Raw genomic sequence first — 208 nt, forward strand, 5'->3', positions numbered from 1 at the left:
CACTTAATACTGGACCTAGTTTAAAGATTATTGCTCCCATCAGTCACTTAGACACAAAGAAACATAGGAAAATAGGGTTCAGGTTGAAAAAAAGTGATAGTTACCCTTTAAGATAACCATATTTTATGTATCATTATTGCTTTTGTGCTCCTTACTTGTGTGCCACCATCCACCCAGGTGAGGTTCCTGTTGATTTGGAACTTCTGGC

At 38.0% G+C, this 208-nt stretch overlaps 1 pseudogene; it reads right to left on the reverse strand.

The window, feature by feature from the left end:
• The window catches only part of LOC116687041 (extracellular calcium-sensing receptor-like), a 54,760-nt pseudogene that overhangs the window by 51,046 nt on the left and 3,506 nt on the right, over window positions 1-208 (reverse strand).

The sequence above is a fragment of the Etheostoma spectabile genome, chromosome 3 (assembly GCF_008692095.1).
Source record: "Etheostoma spectabile isolate EspeVRDwgs_2016 chromosome 3, UIUC_Espe_1.0, whole genome shotgun sequence".
NCBI lineage: Eukaryota > Metazoa > Chordata > Actinopteri > Perciformes > Percidae > Etheostoma > Etheostoma spectabile.